Source organism: Ursus americanus, chromosome 9, assembly GCF_024610735.1.
Source record: "Ursus americanus isolate L20-20 chromosome 9, mUrsAme1.1.p, whole genome shotgun sequence".
In the NCBI taxonomy this organism is placed as follows: domain Eukaryota; kingdom Metazoa; phylum Chordata; class Mammalia; order Carnivora; family Ursidae; genus Ursus; species Ursus americanus.
In genome coordinates this window covers 41,471,570-41,493,868 of record NC_142135.1, presented here as the reverse complement: position 1 = coordinate 41,493,868, position 22,299 = coordinate 41,471,570, and the positions used below count along the sequence as shown (strand labels likewise).

The following is a 22,299-nucleotide window of genomic DNA, read 5'->3' as shown; positions in this document are numbered from 1 at the left end:
CTTATAAAGATTGGTATTACTATCCTCATTTTACAGAAAAGAAAACTCGGGCACAGAAAGTTTATGTAAATGGTCTAAGTAAGTGGTGGCGGATCTGAGACTAGCCCATAGAGTAAGACAGTGAAGTTCCATCTGAAAATGTGTATCTAGTCCAGACTGAAGAATTGGAGAAGACTGAAAATTTTAATTTACTCTTACGAGCTTGGGTCAGGTTAACAACCTTACAAAGCCTATACCATTTGTTTCTGCCTCTTCTCGTTTCAGTGCCAATTGACTGAATACAATGCTTAAGAATTAACTTGCTCCTGGCCTGTTGAGTGAGCTAATTTGAAGTGACTATAATTCGTTTGCTTCGTGCTCCTATTCATGACATATGATTGGATCGTGGCTCCGATTAATTAACAGGTAAGGTACAGGCGCGGGTTATCCTGTCCGGTGTTGTCTTCTCATTCTTCAGTGTTTCTTTGTGCTTCCTTTTGGTTTGCTTTGGGGGAAACCCTGATATCTTATCTCCTGTGATACGTTAGAAGGGTAGATAAAGACACGGAGCAGCTCTGATCTCATTAGCTGCCTTAGAAGGGCAGAGAGGAATTGAGGAGATCTGCTATCTTATTCTCTGCTAGCAGATAAGTGCTCTCAAAGAGCTACAAAGGCAAAATCCCCAAGGAACCTACAATAAAGAAACTTGGGTCATCTTGTGAAGAGACTCAAGCTGAAACTCAAGAGCTGTTTTTGTGAACACACAAAGTGATCTGGAGAATCAAGCTTGACCGGGAACACACAGGTCACTTCTTTCAAATGCCAAGTAAAAACCTCGACTTCCAGGGTATAGCTCCGGAACCTTCTATCTCTTAGTTTTAAGGGAGTAGAGGTTGACAGTGGTGCAATTATTTGGGATGTTATTAGGCCTATGAACAAATGGATGCTACATGTCAAAAGAGAGACTGCAGCCAACAAATTTAACACATAGACCACCTCTAGAATCAGTCATTTGCTCCAACTGCCCTCTGCTTATGCTAATGGTGATGCAAAGTCACCAAATCCAATGGGAAGTTAGCATCCTGTAGACACAACTATGGATGGATACAGGCCTGTGGAAGTTAAACAAATGCTGCAAAATGATGGCTTGTTCACATTGAACCAGTCTTTTCTAGTTTCAGATACTTAACAGCATCAAAAACAAAAAAAGCTTGGAAAAAGTGGTGGTGCAAAGTCATTGTAGGAAACCACTAGTGGTTGCCCTTAAAGATATGAATAAATGTAAATGCTCCCAGGAGGAAAAGGAGCCCATTCTTGCAAAACTAACAACTGATGAAAATGAAGTTTGTAAGTTCTGTCATGTACTCCCAACCCTTTGAGCAACAAAGAGTAGCAACGTGGGACTTCTCAGACAGGCTCACTAAAGAACCACCTTTGCAATGTTTCATCCATCAAAATACTACTGTTGTTAAAACTCAAGAATACTGTAAGGGCTCTCTGGAATGGAAATCCTGAGAGCACAGAATGGTTATGAGGTCTTGCTTCAACTTCCATCATTTATCTTTCTTCCAGGTTTCTGATTAAGTTTCTCTAGCATTCTTCACGGGACGAATCTTTCTGGGTCCTAGACCCATAAACATAAATTAATAGAAAACCAATTGTTTGAGGGAAAATTTTAAAGAATTTATGTTGACAGTCATTTTAAGTGATTCATTACCCAGCAGAATCTTAACCCCCTTGAGCCCTTTAGAGTGTATAATAATAATCCTTTACCCCACTGAGAAAAAAAAATCCATGAAAATTGTCATTCGAAAGCCAAACACACTGATTCATTCAGTCTCTTGTTCAGTTAATGATTATTGTTGCAGATATTCTATGCAAAGCACTGTGCAATGCACTACTGATTAAAATACGACCCATTCCTAACCTCAGGAAGTTTGTAGTCCACTGGGGAGAAAAGGACATGCAAACTGATAAATAGAATGTTACATGAAATAATGGGAATAGACCCAGTGTTTTATGGGAAACACCCGTTCTTTTGTTGAGAGGGACACCCTGGACCAAGTTACTTGTCTTTATACCATGTAACCAAGGGTGTCATTTTTAAAATGAATATAACCATTTCTATATTTCTGAAGTAGAAAGGAAATATTTTAAAATATCTTAGCATATTCACATTGGCAATGAATTGGTTTTTTAACAGTTAAATTTATAACTCATTGAAGTAAACTTGAAAAAAATGCTAATTTAATAAATTACTGTAATTTATTACATAAAATGAGATAATTCACACTTTTTCATTAATTCATACATATCGTCCTACAAATTTGTGAGGTTGTAATACATACTTGATTTCTTAATTCAGGCATCAGTGAAGCTAGCCTCAGCCTACTCAGGTGTGCAAACATTTATAATCAAAGACGTTCTTAATCAAAATAGGCTTTAGGAGGTAATTGTACCACTGTAAGATATTTGGGGAACAACTGAATTGTACACTTTGTAGGGCCCTTATAAAATGTAGGGCCCTTTAGCTGTATTCATAAACACATACACACAATATATATGTATATCCATGCTGACCCTACAAATCATAAAGCTCAGTTTTGTATACATGCTACATCAACATAGGTCTCAGATCCTTCAACACAGTCTTGACTCCATGTATTTTTCCCCATTGTCAGACTCAGAACCAAATGTGTCCATATTTGGAGTTACATATGTATATATGAGTTTCTTTTACAAAATGTTATTGGTTTTCAATTATTGTTACTAAAACAATAGGCATACCAAGAGAGCAAGTTTCAGATGTATGAGCAATAATTGTGCAGTAGATTTATATGGAGCAAGATGGAAATTAGATATAGCACTGGTAACATGTTCCTAGGAATTCATTAGCACATAGATTTTTGAAATAGTAAAGCCACAATCTACTTGAAAGTATTTATAGTAGTCAAAGATCAGTATGGACATTTGTAAACATTCCAGAAGATGACTGGACAAAATAATAGGAGTAAACATTATTATTTTCTTTTACTAAAAGATTCCTTTTGTCTGATTACTAACATGCATACTGCAAGCTTCTGAAAGGAAAAGTGTTTCCAAACAGATGGAATTCATTTAAATAAGAAAGGTAAGAGGAGTGCAGAAAGAGGAGCAATGGCTCCTGATATTACCATATGAAAGTACTGTCTAGATCATATGACTAACAGCCAAGTAAGTCTGCTATGATGACCCATATTATAATAATCTGCTGCTGAACATTTCACACCAGCCATGTGTAGAGTTTTTAAAACCGTTTTGATTTTTACTAAGTACTGTTATTACTATTATTGGTATTATTATAGTTATCACCTTACTTCATATAATGCTTCTTTTGGCAAACTTTAAATCACCATACAGATATTAATCTCCACAACAACTTCACAAAGCAGATACACCACATGCTTATGAAATGAGCTCTATGTGTTCAAGGTTGCAACGCACCCTTTCTCTTTAACCAGAACTACCACTCCGTTGCAGAGCTAGACATCTCCATTTATGTATATATGTATGAATGTGTTAGGATTCTTTGTTGTAACAGAGCAAGAGCTAACTGTATTTATCTTAAAAGGGCCGTTTATAATTAAGACAGAAGTTATAGTTCAGACACAAAGGTATCTATCCAATCAGACTGGACCAAGGGATCGCAAATCCACCCTGAATCCAGGTAGCTTCTCTCTACAAATCTGCTTCATCATTTCTCTCTGTTGATTGCCCTTCTTAGCCTTGCAGTAATTTGTGGAGCTATGATGGCACGCCATGGCTTCTGAGTTTAGGTGTCTGTCATTCAAAAGACAAACATAGACTGAACTAGAGTAATTTGGTCCCAATTCTAAAGTTCCTGGAAGAAAAATCTGACTGGACAAGCTTAGGTCAGATGTCCACTCCTAGTCCAACAAATCCTGGCCAAGGGGCAGGATCCAGAAGAACAAATATGACTCCTGAGGTGTCTGGTTAAATAAATAAGAAGCAGCTAAGGGTTGGAGGACATCAGTATAAGACAAGCACATCTTTCCACAGGTGACTCTGACAACTAATGAATTATTAATAGTACTTTATATTTTACAAAAATATTTCACATATATTTTTAAATTTAACCTCATTTGATCCTCACAATGCCCTCCAGTAGATATCATTATTCCTGTATTGCCATGAAGAAATAGGATTTGGAAAGACTATGAAGCTTGCCCCAAACCACGCAGCTAGAATGTGAAAGAGCCAGAACTAAAATTCAGATTTTCTGACTCCCGATTCAGTACTCTACAACAGTAGTTTCCAAATTTGTTAGCCTGTGGATAAACTTGAAGGCACATGTTTCTGTTCTTTATTTTTTTTTCCTAAAACAGGACCTCCAGTCTCTTCCCTAAGACATTTCCCTCCCCACACCCTTACAGAATATACCTGGGGATCCTCAAAAGACTGGCTCACATGTATTCACAAACCAGTTTGCCAACCAGACTTGCCATGACTTACCTGCTCTATTCAACTTTCCTTGCTGTTCCTCCCCATCCCCCACTCCCATCAATTTCTACCTCCCTCCAAGGAGCCTGAAGACTCTCCCTGCTGACTCTATTGGCAAGGCCCAGCCTCAGAAACCTGGTGTTCTCTCCAAAGGAGTTCTCTCTGATGTTTCTAAAGCTGCCCCTCATTGAAGTTGTAGAGCCATGCTGAGGTTCATATGAGTGATGCAATGGCCCTCTCTGTCTCTCATCACACCAGGTCACCTAGGCCATGAAGCAACTTAGATGGAGCCAAGTCCCATAAAATATGTCAAAAACAAATTCCTTCTCCTAATCCTGACCTCTCTCTTAATAGCGGCCCCAATAACATTGCAGGGGACATACAGGCAGGCGGCATGTTCTGGACATCCCTTGCGCTTCTCTGTCTCTCCCACTCACTATTTGTCTATCATTTATTCACTCACCCTTCCATCTATCCACTCACCCAAGAGGTGTTTTTTTATTATGTACCGCATATGAAAAGGTGTTTTGGGTGTTTGGAGGCACAGTGGTCAACAGAAGTGTCAAAATTTGTCCCCTCTCTGGGCTTACTTCTAGTTAAGGAATGGGAAAGGAAAACAAATGAACGAATAGAATAATTTCTGACAGAGAGGGAAAAAACACATCAGAGTATTGGGGCAAATAGTCACTCATTAGGTGGAGAGCAAATTTAGATGGGGGCGATTTTTTGAATAATTGGCATAATCTATAAATTTGATTTATATAAAATAGATCCATCCTTGCAAAATTTAAAGGCAGAAAACTTTAGGGAAAGGGAAGAGTGTGAATAAAGGTTTTGGGGGGAAATAGCTTGGTGTCTTTGAGGAACAGGAAGACTGGAGTCTCTGGAGAATGGTGGGAGGTGAGGTCAGAGGCAGGGGCTGAGTCATAGAGACTTTGTAGTCTTTTTATTCAGTGGGAAGTCACTGAATGTTTTCTGAGTGGAGAGCAGAACAGTGTTAAATGGTCACTCTGGCTATAGGAGAGAAAATAAAGCATAAGTATCAAAAAGGAAAAAGAAAAACATTTTTTTATTACTTACTCCTTCCTTCCTTCCTTGCACTATGAATAAATAAACAAGTAAATGTTCACGTATGTCAAGTTTTGCAAATACTTGCTGGTGACAAAGGGAAAAATTTGTTGTCTAAAATGAAGCACTGGCCAGGACGGAATTCTTTTACATGTAAACATTCCTTCAACACAATTGTTTGAGCTTGCGGTACAGCCCAGGTAGTATGTTGGGCACTAGAGAGGTAACACAACAGAGTGCAAAACCCTGTCCTCCAGGACCCTTCAGTCCCAGGGGACATCCAACAAGAAAAATAATTCCAATTCAGTGTTATCTATTGCTGTGTTACAACTCACTCGCAATATCCAGGCTCCAATCAACTGACATTTATCGTCTCACAATTTCAGTGGGTCAGGAATTTGGCAGCAGCTGGGGTAGGTGGGTTCTGGCTCAGGGTCTCTCGTTAGACTGCAGGCAAAATGTTGGCCCGGGCTGCAGTTATGCGAAAGCTTGTTTGGAGTGTAAGTATCTGCTTCCACGATGGCACCTTTGCACAGATCTTGGCTGGAGGCCTCAGTTCCTTGTCATGGGGCCTCTTCATAGAGGCCATAGAGGTGCTGGAGTGACTTCATGACATGGCAGCCAGCCTCCCCAGAGAGAGCAGTCCAAGAGAGAACAAGGAGGAAAACACAATGTCTTTTTATGACCTAATCTGGGTAATGACACACAGTAATTTCTACTAAGTTTTATTCTGTAGAAGCCAGTCACTCAACAGAACCCACACTCAAGGGGAAGGCAATTAGGGTTCACATCGAAAAGGAAGGAGCATCAAAGAATGATGGACATTTCAAACCGCCATCCACACATGTGATAAAGTAAAGCTATGGCAGCAGCACATGGCATCCTTAAGCCAGGCTGGAAGAATCCTATGTCTTCCAGCAGGAAAGCTGAGACAGGGTGTGGTGGTGGAGAGGAGTTCAAATAGCACCCCAGGCAGAAGGAAGAGCCAGGGAACTATTCTGTGAAATAAGAAAGTGCCAGGCATTAGGGAATCGAAGTGCAGCATCCCACTAAGTTTATGAAGTTAGCAATTGTCAGGGAGCCCTTCACTTTCTATACCACCAAGAAAGGAAAAATGCTGTCACTTAAGTCGATGAACCACTGATCGTAAGACACATCTTTGTTTCAGAGGTGTAAAGTTATGAAATGAAATGAAAGTGCATTTTAGAATCGTGAGACTGTTATATTGATATTGCTAAGGCCTGGAAGGAGGTAGGAGAGTGTGAAGTTTGAAGCTGGAAAATTGATGGGGGCCAGAAGATGATGGATCCCAGAAACGTGGAAGTTCAGCCTTTAGCCTATCATCCATGGGAAGTCTTAGAGGTTTCAGACTGAATAGTGAATAGTCGGATCATCAGATCAGCATTTTAGAAATATCACTGTGATTGCAGTGCACAGAATGAACTGAAGGAAGGCCAGGAGACCAGGTAGGCATCGGTTGTAGTAAAAATGAAGAGCAGATAAGACGGTGACTTGAGCAGCAGTCGGTGGCAGTGGATGGATTGTAGAGATAAAAGAATCAGCCAGAGCTTGTGATTAATTGGATGTGGAGGTGGGAGAAAGGAGAGTAGGCTCTATACTATTAAAACATTGCACCACCATAAATTTTACCCAGCGACAACATGTAGAGTTTTAATATCTTTCTGATTGTTATTAATTACCATTATTGGTATCATTTTTCTTATCACTTCATATTTTATTATCTCGTTGGGACTGGCTGAATTCATGTTATTTAGAGAGACAGTATGATATAGTGAAAGTGCAAAGACTTGGGAGACAAAACAGATTGTTATGTAATGCTGGCTTCATCTTGTCGCCACAAGTGAACTTGGGCAAGATACCTGACCTCTCCAAGAGGGTCTCCTCACACTGTATGTGAGGACGCAGTGTCTCTCCTGCTGCCGGTGGTTGTGTGGAACACAGAACGTTTATATTAAGTGTCTGACCCAGTGCTTCATTGTCTTCCATGCAGTGGGTGCTCAATTAATGGTCGCTATTATTAGAACATTCATACAACATATAATTTGACAAGCCAAATGACCATTTAGTTGGTTATTTTTCACAGCAATTTTATGAAATAATGGAGATGGTAATGAAAAAGGATGAAGTCATTAAAGAAGGTGGAGGATAGAAGGAATCACATTGTTGCTTCTACCTTCATCCTCCAAGGACATTTCCCAGTAATGACCATCTGTGTGAAAGTTCAAGAATCCATGTACAGGATATCCTGCCAATGAGTAAGGGATAATTTTGCAAGTTCTTCACAATTAAACAGGATGTTAATGGATATTTCATGAATTTTTAAATGTGAGTTTCATTGTCAAGTAAGTTTAAGAAATGTTGGGTTTTGTTAAACCAGTTTCTTTTCTGCAGAATTCACCAAAGCTTTAAATATTCTCAAGTCTGCTGTAAATCTCCAAGAAGGGAGATACGATGCAGCATCTTCTAAACTTATTTGATGATGGAAATCTTTTGAGACTAGTTTTCCACAGAATACAAGTTTGGGGAATTTTGCAGCAGACTGTATTTTCTTGAATATCTGCATCTTGAATGTATTCTGTCTTTACCCTACTTTAGAAATAGCGACCATCTCTGAAAGACATGGTAAAAAAAAATTTTTTTTGTTTATGACTCAGGAAAAAAAGAATCTTAAAAACACCCTAATATTAGGACCTTCTTATTCCTTAACATTGGTGGTCAGGAAAAATTAAAAAGAAGAAACAATAAATGTCATGGGAAGTACAGAAAAATTAAGCACTCCTGTTTTATTTTTATGTGCATATACAATGTGATAAGTGATGCTTTTGAATAACAAGATTATAAACCCACGTAAGGTATAAAGAAGCTTTCCCTGTATATATTTCAAGCTTGTGGAGGCTATGAAGAAACCAAAACAATGAATAATTATCTTTAAAAATATACATTTATCCATCCCCCTTATCTGTCGATTTGGGAGTTATCAGATAGAGACATAAGTATCTATATACTTAAGTATCACTGCTAATTACAACAGTATACATATAACACTAGAATATCACAGAAATCAGTTGAACAGTGGTACCCAGGAAAAGATAAAAGAACCAAAGTACATCAGTGGTTGGCCATTAAATTTAATTTTCTAGTAGCACTGGTATTAACATCAAATCTAATATCTGTGGTTGAGAAAGGCTTGAAGAGTCTGGTCTAGTTAGTACACTGACTCATCTCTCATCCCATAATACCTTTGAAGGTGTCCTAACTTTCCTCCTCCATCAATATCAATGTCAAGACTGAATGGCCTGATTCTCGGCATTTTAGTGTATGGTTTTCTAGGTTGGTCTGTACCTTTAGTAGACTGTCAAGCATCATATTTTTTATTTGGATATCTCAGCGTATAGTCAGGATATTTTCCACTGACTCCTGAACATGCTTTATGGAATCGATCTTCTGAGTTAACATGACTTCTGCAAAACAGAGTTATAATGAAAACCTCATTGCTCCAAAATCATGTCGTTGGCATTACAAGTTATCTACATATTTCTGCAAAGATAATGTCTCTGTGGAGCCCACTCACCTTTGTTTTTTTAACACAAGAAGCAAGTCTCTGTGTCAATTTTCAGAAGTATATGTGTTATACATTAGATTCTGTCCAACAGGCTCTCCCTGTGCGGTGATCCCTCTTATCATTGCTACAAATTGTCAGTGCCCCAGTGAAATGAAGATATTGATTTCGCCATAACTCCTTTCACCACCTCCATAGGAGGCTCTTTCTCCAGAAACAGAAAATGCATTAAAACCCCATGCTGTCACGAGGTAGATTAATGCCCTGTGTCACAGCTCTCCTTGGAAACTGCATCAAACACCAAGCATTAGAACTGGATTAGGAGCCACTGAGACCTTTGAACATCCTAAGATTGCCCTTCTCTTCTGTCCCATGTGAACAACGGTGCCATTTGCAAATTGAGTCATGACAATGAAAATGCCTAGAGACAAGAACGCACAGATGCCCTGGTGTCAGGTCCGTACACACAAAGCAAGAGTGGACAGTCATGTGGATAGTAAATCAGGCGGCATAATCAAACTGGGTAAGAAAAGGCAGAAAATTGGGGAATGTCTGCCACCTGAAAATGCTTTCGAAATATAACACAAAAAAGAGACCTAGGGAAAGAAGTGATTTATCTGAGTGACTTGTTGACCCATCAGAGGTCCCATTCTCCTGAAACTTCATCCAGTACTTGCTTCCTGATCTCAGCCTTCTGGAATAATAACTTTTGCTGCTTCCAAGTTGACCCCTCCCTACTTTTTTATTATCCCTTGGAACTGATATTCACCCAAGGCTCCCTGATACACCCCTTAGTTGAGCTTATTACTGGCTTTTGTATTCTCATTTCTAATTTAACATGACCCTAACTTCAGTTTCTTACCAGAACACTTTAAGCGGACTTGGCATTACTCCCATTATATAAACCATTTGTCTCTTCTCATAACAAAGAGCTTTTCCTTTTGGACAGAAGGACAGTGACTATTAGGGAGAATGTAATTCTGGCCCTGATGAACACCTAAAACAGTCTGATGAAAAACCGTTGTTTCTGTTTTCTGTTAATGACCTTCGTGATGGCCCAAGGAGTTCAGAAGTCCATAGGCAGGAATCAAAGAAAGTTTATAAGGGCATTACATGTAGCCTCGCAAGCTGTTTAATGTACAACTTCAAAAGGCGCTAGGTACTTGTGCTGCAGTATGATGGGTGTCCATTGTGGTCATATAGTTCATTATTGAAACCATCCTAGATGGCTGTTCTACACATACCCAGACATATGATAAAACCAGTGAGAGGCTGGGTATTGCAGGAGGTAGAGTCTACTTCAAGGTGAATTCGAGTATTCTTCAGGCATTCCAGTTGGCATTTGTTAATTCATAATAAGAAGTCACTGGCCTTCCATGATATTCACTCATCATTCCAATATGAAACATGTATTACTAACCTATAAATTCCTTCCTTTTCATCTAAGACATTGGACAAAATTAAATCATGCTCTGACATCTATTTCAGGAGGACATGGATGTCCGAATCTGGGACACATCGGCATCCAGCATTGTGTTGGACAATTTCTCAGACTGAACTAGAGGACCAGCCCCTAGGACTAGCACTTCCACCATCCTGTAGAAACAGGATTTCAAACCTTGAAGTTTATCTCCAAAAGCAAATAATTCAGATGGTGGGGAAAATAGATATACTCTATTATGGTCAGGAATGGGCAATCTAAAGAAGATTATGTTACCAAATGGGCATATCTAGGAAGGGCAATAGCAACCAATGCAAACCAGGTAGGTCACATCTTGTCTTTTTCTTCTAGAATGTTTTTTGGTCACATGCCTAGAGATAGGCTTTCAAAATTCTGGATGAAGATTGCAGGTTCTATGACTAGATATCCATAGTCTAGTGTTTTCAAAGAATTTCATGAGTCAAGTTCTGACCCTTTAGGGTATCTACCACTCACAAGAAAACAATCATTTGTTAATTGATTCTCCATTGATCATTTCATGAAAGTGCAACTATTGGTGCAGAAGAGGCCCTTTCTAGTGCCATCTGGATGGGAAGACACTTCTCTTTATAGTTCTTTGTTGGTAGGTGCTGGCTGCACAGATAGTTCTGTTATCAGCAAGAGCAGTGAGGGCATTCACAACACCAATCATGCTCATCAAGATTGGGAAGAACCCAAATCCTCTCCCAAGATAACAGGAGAGATTACCTTCAATGCCTTTGTGAGAAATAAAAACCCCTATAAAAAGCCCAAATCTATTTATTCTTTCACCTTACCCCACAGTTGTCCCTAGAAAAATGTCTGAATTGATTTTATCACAGCTTGCCACCATCTCAGGGCTGTGGTCATCCTGGCTCATGGGCCTGCTCACAACAGCCAACACAACCAAAAAATTTTTAAGAACTTTTCAGATACATTGGAATTCTCCAAACTGGATCATTTTGGACTAGAGACCCTATTTCTGAAGGACTTCCTCTGCTCAGCCATTAAAATACCTGTAACCTCTGTACACACACCATTCCCAATCCGAGTGCCCGCAGAACAAATGCATGGATCTCTGCCATGTCCACGGGACTACAGCACCTATCTCAAGGATGATTGTAAGACCTGTCTTTACTCCACCCTTTCTTCCCCCTGACTTGACCTAAGCAATACAATCCTCACGTCAAACTCATCTTTTTTGTGTTCATCAATCCCTGTGACGCTAACCGAACTGCCAGCGGTTCTGAATGTCAGATGTAAGGCAGGGCGAGAAGAGCTCAGAGATGAAATTGGACATGAGAAGAATCACATGGTGACAGGCTTGCTATGCCATTCAGATGGGTTTAGACTTTATTCCATAGGCAAAGGGGAACCAGGAAAGAGACACACCTACTCATAGTTCCTCCAATGAGGACCCACGCCTCCCCTGGTTCCCTCGATGACATCTGGATTCAAGAGATCCTAATGATCAGATTATGAATTACAAATAGCTCAATGGTAAGTTAGTCTAAATCTTTAAGTGTGACAGGAGCAGGGATTTTTTTTCTCATTTATAGATATATTTGGTTTAGAATGGAACTTTATTTTTGGCAACTGCAACACTTCATGGCAACTTTCAACGTATACCTCAAATGTGCGTTAACAGAATTGAAGCTTGATTAAAATGAGGGCTGGAATACAAAAGTTAAATAAAAAGCATAAATGGTGAAAAAAAACAAGTTGGATTTCTAAACTTACTTTCACTTTGATCATCGAAGGTGTTATATATTACATTTTGATAGCTCAGAGAGTGACTGAAGTGGTAAATTTATAGAGTATCATTTCATTTAAATGAACAGCAGGATGTATTTGCAGAAACAGATTAATGTTTCTTGGAAATTTATTAACACCTGCTTGTTTCTCTACGCTCTCGTAGCTAGTGGATTTTCTATCTATCATATGTAAATCTCATTCTTATTTTTTAAAATAAAAGGCAATGAAAGTGAAAGATCTGTTTCACACATTAAAGCTAGGGACGAATGCAGTCAGATGTGGTCGACGCCCCACTGTTAAGAAGGGTGTTGAGACACTTTGGAAAGCCTGAGGGGAGAACCAAAGAGGGCACCACAAAAAAGAACCGGCTGTTCCTCCCTCTTGCTACTAAGTGGGTATGTTGCCTACGAGAGGAAAAGAATTTTCCATTTGAGGTTGAAACTTCCACAGCTGACTAGGGAGGATTCTAAAATCAGTGTGATGGCTATAGGAAGAAGTTTTCTGTCCCAAGCACTTAAATGACCCAGAATCGCCTTGGGACCCAGAAGAGACTCTGTTGGACCCAGACACCCATCCCGCCCCTACCTTGGACTTTCAAGTTCTTGCCACCAGATATGCATTTGGGACACAGCCCTGCTCTGACTCATAGACTGACAGATGATCTTTGCCCACCCTCACAATCTTTATTTTGGTGTTTCACTCCAAAATATTTAGGAGTTCTTTATTCTCAAATCAGGGTCAGAACGTGGTTCATATTTTTTTGTGATGCTTTCTCACATCTTTAACATCAGAGGTAGAATGTACGATTTCTTCCTTCTACGTTGTATATTATTCTTGAATTTAATGGCAAGGGGATCTTTTCTTTCCCTCTTAAAATGAAATTAAATAAAGAATTTCAAATCAGAGGCTCTCTTTAAGATCTGGGTCTCAGGAAAATGTTTAATTTAAGGTGCATTTTATATGCATTTATGGGGTTTTTTAGACATGGAGGTGGTTGACCAAACTTTAACACATCATACGGTGTGGCACATGGTGTGATGGCCACATAAAGGCAAACGAAGAAGGCGGAACTCTTTAGAGTTTCCACAATCTTATTTCATTTTGGGCTTGGATATAGAAAGAAAAATTTGTATTCATAACAGCTAATACTTTAAACTGGATCAAAATTTTAGAGCCTGAGAGACCCAGCTGGTTTTTCAGATCAGGCATCAGAGCTTGGAGCCAAAATGAATCCTACCAGAACAGGTGCCAGATAAATGGAGAGGCAGGGGCCAGATAGCAAAGGCAGGTCAGACAGGAACACAGCATCACAATTAAAGGATAACCCTGATGCCCTGCCCTGTGTAAACCAGATCTTTGTGACTCCAAAACCACCTCATGCCTTCTTAACCACCTTGAAGCTACATATCCACAAGGAATTAAATTCAGATCTCTTTCCTCCTGCTAATTTTGCTTCATGTTCTGATCACCAAAAAATACAATTCTAGGCACCTGGCTGGCTCAGTCAGTAGAGCATGAGACTCTTGATCTCAAGGGTTATGAGTTCAAGACCCACATTGGGCATAGAACTTAAAAAAAAAATACAATTCCAGTTGCCTCGTTATTACACTGGATGAATAAACTATGGGTCCAAATGAATGAGAAATGCCTCAGCTAATATCATAAGCAGGTGGTTTGCAGCTTTGATGTTTCTCAGCATTGCCTGAAGCAATGGGAACTCAATGAATCTGAAAGAGCCCCCCATGAAAGCACTCTTCTGTGAGTGATCACACAGCAGGGGTCAGGACCCTCCTGAAGTCCTTCCTTGAAATCTGACAGTTGCCATCATGGCCTGTAATTGCCCCATATCAAATTCACACTGAGCAGCTCCACACCTCCACCATCCTTCTTCTTTTGGCCAAATTCAGACCCAAACACTTCTCCAAATGAAGTTCTGTCAGGCAGTTGATTCAAAAGCCAGTTTTCGTCTTAAGGTCAAATAAAATGGTTTTAAAGAAATACCAGAATTTAAGATAAAGCTTGTTCTTAATATATGACTATCAGCCACAAACAGTTATAAATACCCATGATGAATAGGCATTGTGCCGGGTTTTAGAGAGACCGTGGTATGAAGAACCCACAAAGTAATCTAATGAAGGAGGAGAACTCTCCATGAACAAATAAATCACAAGAAATAACAATAACAATATAAATGCTAACTGTAATGAATGTGTGATGGGCCGGCCAGATTCCTCTTCAAGCATGATGGACACCTTTCTCCAGGTAGCAGGAGCGCTGCCTCAGTTAAATAAAGCAGACTCACCTAAGGGCATGCCTACTTCTGGAGGCAGTCTGCATCCAGTGACTGATGGATTTATACAGGGTATAAAGTCTGGCCCCTACACCTAACTGAAGGCTCATCTGAAGGGCCTCAGAACTCTCCACTTTGCCCACTGTTGACTGACTCCTCCCAGGGCAAATCCTGCTTCTTCCTATTCCTTTCAAGGGTGTTTATTGGTCCCAAAAACTTTCCTAATAAACTTCCTAAATAATAATCTCCAACTCAGAGTGATGCCTGAAAAATCTTTTCCCTAATAAACACTCAGTGCCAACAATTACAACAGTATGCTGTATTGTTTCTCCTGGAAAGTGAGGTGCTATTTCATAATTTAATAGACAACAATTCTGAGACAGATAACACCTCAAAAGTGTCAGTTAGGAAGATACCTGGTTTGGCTTGATGCAGAAATTAATTAAATGCCATTTCATTACTCTACATTATATGTAGGTTATATGTATAATACAATGTACATAAATTGACTAATATATTTATGTACATTTATTTCTTGATTTCTCACTACAAATATGTTTACTATTTGACCAAGGAGTACAGGCAACAGAGAAGGAATGTAGTTTATTCCCAGAAATTTATGTTTTGGAGCCACGATACTTACATGTAACTGATGAATTACTAAATACAACAAGGAGGACATATAAGTAAAGAATTCAGGTCTTCCTGGAGGAGATTGGATAAGAGTAAATTTTGGAAAGATAGGTACAATTCAGATAGGGAAAAAAAGTAAATTAGCTAGAGTTTTGGGACAGAGCTAGAAATACAGTATTTATGGGTAAAAGGAGAAGCCCACCGTAGTTCTGGACTCATTCTCAAAAATAAAATTATAATTTTTTCTTTTAGAGTGGTGAGGGCCCTCACTCTCTGAAAGTGTGTTTAAAAAGATGTGTTCTGGGGGCGCCTGGGTAGCGCAGTCGTTAAAGCGTCTGCCTTCGGCTCAGGGCGTGATCCTGGCGATCCGGGATCGAGTCCCACATCAGGCTCTTCCGCTATGAGCCTGCTTCTTCCTCTCCCACTCCCCCTGCTGTGTTCCCTCTCTCGCTGGCTGTCTCTCTGTCACATAAATAAATAAATAAAATCTTTAAAAAAAAAAAAAAAAAAGATGTGTTCTGAGATCTGATGCACTGAGTCTATTCTCTACCTTCCGCATTTCTTTTCTTTGCTGCCCACACTCACATGGGTCCAGTTCCATCCTAGCTGCTTTTGGCATTCCTTATCCCATAATGGTGTCCTAAGACTAGCTCTACTTCTAGACTATTGAAATGGATTCCTTTGTTTTTTATTTTTGGTTTTGTTGTTGTTGTTGTTAACTTCCAGTTATTGCCTCTGCTTGATTTCTAGCTATTTAAGGAAGAAGATGCTGAATTCTGTAGCCATGCACATAATGGAAATTCTACAAAAGATACTTCAAAGGAAAAATGTTCAGGATTTATGAATGAAGGGGAGAAAGAAACATAAAGGTGAGAAGGAAAGGAGCCAAATTAAGTTCGTATTAACTAAGAGCAGTAATTATTTTGTTCACATTTTATTAACTAATTAGTTTTTATTTTCTTTGAAATGATAAATAGGCACTTCCCTTCACTCATTCTTTTGTATGTGAATCCATGTCAATTGATTAATATTTTGCCTGAAAAGGAGCTGAAGACATAAGTAATTATAACAACCATACACAGATAAGAGTGCTTGTCCTCACTGTATCCCACTATTCTTCAGATTTTCATTTATGAAAATGTTCCTATCATACAAAATGGAGGCATTTTCTTTAAAGAAATATTTACTATCTATAGCTTCCCCAAAATGTGTAAGCTTCCCAAAATAATCAACTGGATGGCCTTAATTTCTCATTCCTTCTGTATTTTATACTATCCCAGTAATTATTTTTTAGATCCCATTAATTCTTTGAAATGCTTTCTGATAAATAAATGTGTGCTAGACATGGTCCTCCCTTCAGGTGTCCAAGCCTGTAACAAACAGTATTCAATGTGTTCAGTGAACATACCTGATGCTGGGCATACGTAGATGTTACTCTTGTAGCTTTTTGTAACCTCCTAGACCATTTCACAGCCCATTTTTCTTCAAAAGCCTTTGCTGAGTCTCCCTTCACTGCCAATTCAAAGAATCATCCTTACAAATATTAAATGCATGGTAAATATTTCAGTAATTTATTGAATAATCTGAATATAAGTAGGCATCCTCATTCTCTGGTCTGATCATAGTAATGACAGTATTTTCTTTATGGCTGGTTATTTTGGATATTCTGTCTCATTATAATAAGATAATTCATTTTTTTTAAGAAAATCAAACCATCAGTACAACTCATAATAGCACTTTTTCTTCAAAATTGCTTCTAAGTTCATGCATGAAGTCTTAAGGAGCCACTTAAAACCTAAAGATATGTCATGATAATCACCAAGGAGACCAGTGCCTGGGTGTCATTTGAGGAAGGAAATAGAAAGCCTTATTTGGTTTGGAATATCATGATACAATAGAAAAAATAATATTAATATGAGATTGTTCTTATTACCTTTTTCCTCCCTTAAGCTCTAAGAACTCCATCTTTGCCAGGTTAATTTCTAAGGCTTTACTGTGTAGAATTGGGGTAATGCGTGAGAGGGAGAATAAAGAAGCCTGATCTGATTGATTCATACTGGAAAGGACAGAGAGTTATTTATAGATAAGACCGTGAGATGGGGGGGTGGAAGGAATGGTAACAAGACAAGCAATATCCAGCATATGCTGCGCTTGAGGGAGAGTTTAGGGGAGTTCCAAGAATGAGAGGGAGAGTTATCTGGCTAGCTGCCATGATATGATTTCAAAAGATTCAGAAGATAATGTTGAAGAAGGGATTAATTTTTTTGTTTGCTGTTTGTTATTAAAGAAACTCTCCTTTGATTTTTTTTTTGTAGTGACTGCTATTTTACCTTTAAAATTCTTTTAGATGTCAAAATTATTTTTAAATGTGACAATAGGAGTTCATTAGAGTTCCATTTAAGCTGTTGTGTTAGGGTTAATGGAGATATATCAAAGTAGAAATGTCATAAAGACATTGAGAGATATATGACTTGAGTTTAGACCAGGGAAGGCTTGGAGAGATTTATAAATCATTAGTATGGCTGTGGCAGCTGACACCAGGGGAAGGAAAGAGTTCTTTGAGAAATGTAGTGTAGGAGTGAAAAGCACAGAGGCCACAGCCTAAAGAAAAATAGTTATCTAAACCAAGACTTGGTAGAGCATACAGATATTGACATTAGACACTCAGGAATGAAAGGATATGAAGGACTGTAACTGGCTAGATAGAAATTCAAACAAAATAGGGTAAAAGCAATCTTACCTGAATAGTCTGATCATTTGGAGTTTGATGTCAAAGAAACAGAGAATGTGATCAGGGAAGCAGAAAAAAAACATAGGCAAGAGCTATTGTCTCCAAAGCAGTGAGTGGTGCTGACAGAAAGTGGCTATCAGCTATTTATTTCAGTGGGGAAACTGGCAGAACTTGTGTCAGGCTTTGTATGGAAGATCCCTAAGTGGCAAGTCGTCAGGATGGGGGTAGGGGAAAAGGAAGCTTTGTCAGGATTGGGGACCTTAGAAAGACATCATCAGGAAAGGTAGATTAAGGGCCTCTGAAAACCCACTTCTCCATAAAAGCAATGGGAATATGCATAAAAATTGCCAAAAGCAATTTTTTAACAACTCTGGAAATTAGTCTAAGACTTGCAACAATTCAAGGAATGTTTATTCAAGGATCTGGGGGAACAGTGTTGTGTCCTGATTCACTCAGGAATTCTCTGAGTTTCTCTCTGGAAAAACCACCATTATTCAGGGTACAGAATAAATCCAAAATTTATAAGTTGGAAGAAATCAACTTTATTACAAATAATTTCATTTTAATGTTTCATCCTAACTCAATTCTATTCTGAGTTTTCAGATGAATATACAGAATAATCTTTGAAGACCTACTGAAACCTGACTATTGTTATGATTATTACAGTTCTAGAATGGCATTAGATATTAATATAATACTATTATTTTTCTCAAAATTAATAAAGTGCTTTATATCTTTATCAATTGCCGTTATATGCAGGATCTCATAATTCGCATGAAAGTTCTGTGAAAAAGGTAACATGATTCCCATTTTATAGATGAGCAAATCAGGTCCAAAAGGATATTGCAGTTTGCCTAAGGTCACCAAAAAAGTGAATGGGGTGGGGGGAGAGTCACTCACACTTTCTTCTCCTTCTCCTCCTTTTCGTCCTCCTTCTTTTAAATTACTTTTAGTAAAGTCTAAGAAGCATACAGTCATAACCATCACTAAAGTCAAGAAATAAAACATTACCAGAGGCCCATTTAGTGTTATCTGTAAATTGTTATCTCCTCACTTCCCACAAAACGTAACTACTATCTTTAAAGATAGGGTAATGCCTCCTTTACTTTCCATTTTTACCACACAAGCATTCATTTCTAAAGACTGACTGTGTGTATTTTATATAAATAGAATCTGTATATGTGTGCATGTGTGCTTGTATATAGACAAACGTATATGCCTGCCTGCATGTGTGTGTACATATACATACACACATATAGTTAGAGTTCAACATTTTTCACTTGAACTATGCTTTATCCATGTTTAGGTTGTAGCTACACTGTGTACATTTCCCTTATTGTATACTATATGGTGGTAGGTATAGTATATGAAGGTATCACAATTTATGTATCCATTCCATTATTGATGGATATTTGAATTGTTTCCAGTTTTCAGCTATTTCCAACAATGCTGCCATGAACATACTTGAATGTGTGTCACATTTCTACGATTTGGTAGAAAATGCCACCCCATTTGTATATCTCTTTTGTGAAGTGCCTATTCCAGCTATTTGCCCATTTTTCCATTTGGTGGTCTTTTTCTTATTTGTTTTTAAGAGTTTTTTTTTTTTAAATGTTCTGGTTATCAGCTCTTGGTTATGTATGAGAAATATCTTATTCCACAATTCCCTTTTTTCTCTTCTAATGGTGATAAACAGAAATTTTAGCTTTATTAATCTTTTCCTTTATGCTAAACATGTTCAATGTACTATTTAAGAAGTACTTCTATATTCTGAGACCATTAAGATATTTTCTTAATTATCTCCTAGAAGTTTTATTTTTTAGTCTTTCACAGTTAGATCTAAAATCCATCTAGGATTTTTATTTTGTTGCCTATCATGTGAGGTCTGGGTTCCAATGAATATTCAAATGCCTCAGAATATATTTAGAAGACTGCAGTGCTACCTTCATACACGAACTCAGGTGTCTTAGTTCAGTGATTAAATCAGACTTTTAAAATATTTTTTTAAATTTTTTATTATGTTATGTTAGTCACCATACAATACATCATTAGTTTTTGATATAGTGTTCCATGATTCATTGTTTGCATATAACACCCAGTGCTCTATGCAATACGTGCCCTCCTTAATACCCATCACCAGTCTATCCCAATCCCCACCCCCCTCCCTCTGAAGCCCTCAGTTTGTTTCTCAGAGTCCATAGTCTCTCGTGGTTCATTCCCCCTTCTCAGACTTTTAAAATATATTTGCCCAGTTTTTCAAGTAATCCTTATTGGAAAGGCTGCTCTGAATTACCCAACCATCTATTACTAGAATCAGAAGTTAGCCATCATTGGACTTTTAATCTTTTTACATCTGCCTCCTTTTAGACACAATACCTGCCATTGTGGACCTTTCATATGGCTAGAGAGATATGACACATGCCCATTATGCGGTTACAGAACAATATAAGACAATTAGTGATTAAATACAAACATGAGTGGTATAGACATTAAATGCTTTGGAAATCAAGGAAAGGTAAAGTACTCTGTGATAGATTTAGATAACATAGAGGATGTATAGGACTTAGAAAAATGCACAAGAGGGGAGGAGGCCATCTAAGTGAAGATGGCTAGATGAAAGTGAATATAAAGCTAAATTCAATAAGAGAAATGAGCCTGGCTGGCTACTGGACTAGGGAAGATCTTGACAATCTAGGAGGATCATCCAGAGATTTTGTTGTGTCTGGGGGCGGGGGGGGGGGCATAAATATTATTTGGAGTTGAAAGCCCATATTAATGAAAATCTTAAAAGTTAAAGTTTGGGCTCTGTTTTGAGAACAATGGCAGGCTATGAGAAGTTTTGAACTATTGATTGATTTGGTAAAGTAATCACAGAGGTCTTCCTGAAAGTGTTGGATAGATTAGAGATGAAAGAAATTAGGAAAGAAAAATGAGCAGGAATGACTTTCCTTGTCATGTGTTAGAGCCCTGGGCCTAGGAGAAGACCATGCCTAATGGTGACACCAAGTGATAGCAAAAAGCAGTGTCAGATAAATGAAAACATATGTCCATGCAGAAACTTGTACTTCAATCTTCATAGAAGAACTATACATAATAGCCAAAAGTAGAAACAAACAAAATGTCTATCATCTGATAAAAGGTTAAACAGAATATGGTATATCCATATAATGGAATGTTATTCCTTATCTTCTCTAGTTCTTTTACTCTCCAGGGGAGGATAAGAAGAGTCCCCAAGGTGTGATATTTCCCAACAATTTGAGAAGAAGTTTTGACCTAGAACTAATTTTGCAAATAAAGAAATGTGTGATTCACTGTGCCCAAATTGTCATAAAGCAATTCATCTCATTTACATTTCATGAAAGAGGAACAAGAATACACAAATTAAAAGCAGAGGACTAAGATTGAAGACTTCAAAATGCCTATAAAATTCAAATGGACTTAAATAAAAAAGGAAATTATTGGGTCAAATAAGGTTTTGAGCTTCAGACACAGCCTTATCACGGAGCTCAAATGATGTCAACAAGATTCAGTCTCTGTTTATGTCTCCTGACTCTGTGAGTCTGTGTCCCTTATTCTCTGTGTTAAGTTCATTCTTAGGCTCTTTGTACATATCATTCTCCAGCAGTTCTAGGTTTGCTTCCTGAATAATCTCAATGGAAAAGAAGGCTTCTTTCCCCCAAAAAGTTCTAGTAAAAGGGCCAAAAAGTGTTCTTATTGACCTGGCATAATGATAGACCTAGTTCCTGAATCAATCATTATGGCCATACTCTGATTGGCAGAGTATGGTCACATGCCTTCCTCCGGAAGCTGAGTGGAGGGATCAGCCACACCTGACCAAATGCACTGAGGGTATAAGAGTGTTAGAGTTGCCAGATTTAGCAAATAAAAATACAAGATGCCCGGTTAAATCTGAATGTCAGATAAACAATGAATATAGTGTTAATGTAAGTATGTCCTATGCAATATTTGGGACATGTTTACATTGATATGTTATTTGTTGTTTCTCTGAAATTTGTTGTTTCTCAGATTTAACTGGGAGTCCTGTATTTTAATGGGCAATCCTAAACAGGATGCTTCTATCAAGGAAAACTGGAATGCTATTACAGAAGGGGGAATAGGTGCTCAGCCGAAAAATTTAAATATCTGTGAAGAGTAGATTAGAGAAGAAGCCAGTATATCTCTTTGTCCTTCTGAAAGTACCATCCAAGGTATTAAGAAACCTCTTCAGTATAGTCAAGGGATAAACTAATGTCATGCTGACAATATGCCAAATTTGCAATCCTAGTATTTAAAGCATTTGGAGA

At 38.3% G+C, this 22,299-nt stretch overlaps 1 long non-coding RNA gene across 1 annotated transcript in view; it reads left to right on the top strand.

The window, feature by feature from the left end:
• Window positions 1-16,792, top strand: part of LOC148109458 (uncharacterized) — a 145,814-nt gene extending 129,022 nt beyond the window's left edge. The window contains exons 3-4 of the long non-coding RNA XR_015725796.1: window positions 265-405; window positions 16,015-16,792. This is a non-coding gene — a long non-coding RNA (uncharacterized LOC148109458). The remainder of the gene's footprint in view (window positions 1-264; window positions 406-16,014) is intronic.
• The last annotated feature ends 5,507 nt before the right edge of the window (window positions 16,793-22,299 follow it).